The 1,440-nt window shown below is 45.8% G+C and overlaps 1 non-coding gene across 1 annotated transcript; it reads right to left on the reverse strand.

The window, feature by feature from the left end:
- Positions 1-1,028: 1,028 nt before the first annotated feature.
- On the reverse strand, positions 1,029-1,218 carry LOC142565057 (U2 spliceosomal RNA). Its single transcript, XR_012824777.1, has one exon. It is a non-coding gene; the product is annotated as a U2 spliceosomal RNA (small nuclear RNA).
- Between the last annotated feature and the right edge of the window lie 222 nt (positions 1,219-1,440).

Raw genomic sequence — 1,440 nt, forward strand, 5'->3', positions numbered from 1 at the left:
AACGAGCTTTGGCAAGAAGGACGATGGGTGTAGCGTCACGAGGGATAGGAATAGAGCAGATTGAGGGGTGAGCGAACAAACGCGAGTTAACGACACCTTAGTTTAAACCATGAAAAAAATGGGCATGCAATGTGGGGGGAAGATGGTCATTAAGGGTTACGGACTTAATTCCAAGAGAAGGGAAGCGTAGCAGGGGGTGGCAGAAAGTTGGGAGGGCAGATTATATTAGGAAATGTGCAGGGACTACATGGCGACAATTAGCACGTGACCGGGGTACTTGGATAATTATGGGAGAGGCCTTTGCCCTGCAGTGGGCGTAGCCAGGAGGATGATGATGAAAAGGTAGCAACAGGTCTTCATAACATACAGGTTGGAAAGCTGGAGCACCTTTGAACCCTTGAATATATTTCGCAAGACTTGGCCACACGACAAGTTTGTTTTCGAGGCGTTCGCTCCCACTGCTGCGAAAATGTGCACACAAAGGCTGCACAGTAGTTGCCAGAAATCGGGCACTCTATTTTTCTTTCATAGGGAATCTTTCTTCCACTAGGGCAGCGGATTTTGGCAGGGCGAGCTTGCGTTGGCGCTGTGGTTTACGGATCCAAGCAATAGTGAACTCAAAAATCCAGTGTTGGCTTTGAGCGGGATTCACATTGGTTGCCGAACCCACGGCTAATCATACACCCCCCCCTCCCTCCCCGTCCTATAGTGGCTCATTACAGCAGACAGAAACATCGGATAAATAACAATCCTATTTCTTAGACATATAATTTGCCGATTCTCCCTCCTGGTTCTTTCTTTTGCTGTCATTTATTTTTATCGAATGCCGTAATTAGAAATTTGCTGGTGCGGCTGTCCCATTTGCGCGGCAAGAAGTGCGACGCTACACACAGGTGGAGTGGCCGTTTAATTACTCTCGTGGTCCGCGAACCGGCATCGTTGCGTATGGTATAGGAATGGTGCGTGTGAAGTCAGTGCTCGCTTCGAGCTTGTGTTCTTCATTTTGATTGAATGAAGTCTCACCTAAGTGAGCGGGGGCGGATCCCGGAGGTAGTGCAATACCGGGCCGACCTGCGGCGGAGGTGAAGCAGGCTTCAAGCACTCCGCCAACTTCCAAAAATAGGTTTAATATCGTGGGTCCACATAGAACCCGTATCAGATATTAAGCTGATAAGAATAGAGTTTTTTATTATGCTAGTTACAATACATCAAAAATATGTGTTACAAAACCAAGGAAAAAACGGATAAAAGGTCTATAATCTAAAACAGGCAAACAAATGACTAAATAAAACTAGTTAGTGGTGTTAGTAATAAAATGCTAAAACTGTAGAGCTGTAAAACATGGCAAAAAAGGCGCTTCTCTAAAAATATAAGATCATCTAAGAGGTGCCTACATGGGCTCTAAAAATCTTTGTAGAGGCGCTGATAGTGTCGCTGATG

The sequence above is a fragment of the Dermacentor variabilis genome, chromosome 11, assembly GCF_050947875.1.
Source record: "Dermacentor variabilis isolate Ectoservices chromosome 11, ASM5094787v1, whole genome shotgun sequence".
Lineage (NCBI taxonomy): Eukaryota > Metazoa > Arthropoda > Arachnida > Ixodida > Ixodidae > Dermacentor > Dermacentor variabilis.